The following is a 503-nucleotide window of genomic DNA, read 5'->3' as shown; positions in this document are numbered from 1 at the left end:
CTGCTGAACAAAAATCAGCTGCGGTAAGAACCAACTTCCCGCAGGAGCACAAGAGGTGCCGTTTGCCTGCCGTCGGTTTTGCGGTGTGTTTTATTTTACAGAAGCCGCCCTGTTATCAGCATCCACGCAGGACTTATCTCTGTGCCATCTGCCGTCACCCAGGTGTGCTGCTCTCCTGGTTTAGAGTCTCGCTGCATCTCACAAAACACCAGCCAGCCCCTGACGCACAGGGGATGCCAAATCCCCCGTGCAGAGCAGAGCAGGCGGTGCCACCCCGCTCCGGGCACAGGGATGCTCGGACCCCGCTGACAGTGTCTGGCTCCGGGAACCCCCGCCTCGAGCTGGGGAGCGCACACAGGTCTCTGACATCCCGGGGATGGGATCATAGAGTGGAACTCATTCCCGGGGTCCCCGAGGCTCGCTGAGCCCCGAGTGCAGCGCTGGATCGGGGATGGGGACAGGGATCGCTCACAGACGCTGCTCCTCCCGCCGGACCCTCGGCT

The 503-nt window shown here is 62.2% G+C and overlaps 1 protein-coding gene across 1 annotated transcript in view; it reads right to left on the bottom strand.

Moving 5' to 3' along the window:
* Window positions 1–503, bottom strand: part of CCN4 (cellular communication network factor 4) — a 35,194-nt gene that overhangs the window by 33,877 nt on the left and 814 nt on the right. The window lies entirely within an intron of this gene.

Source organism: Geospiza fortis, unplaced genomic scaffold, assembly GCF_000277835.1.
Source record: "Geospiza fortis unplaced genomic scaffold, GeoFor_1.0 scaffold94, whole genome shotgun sequence".
Classification (NCBI taxonomy): domain Eukaryota; kingdom Metazoa; phylum Chordata; class Aves; order Passeriformes; family Thraupidae; genus Geospiza; species Geospiza fortis.
This window is presented reverse-complemented; position numbering and strand designations above follow the sequence as displayed.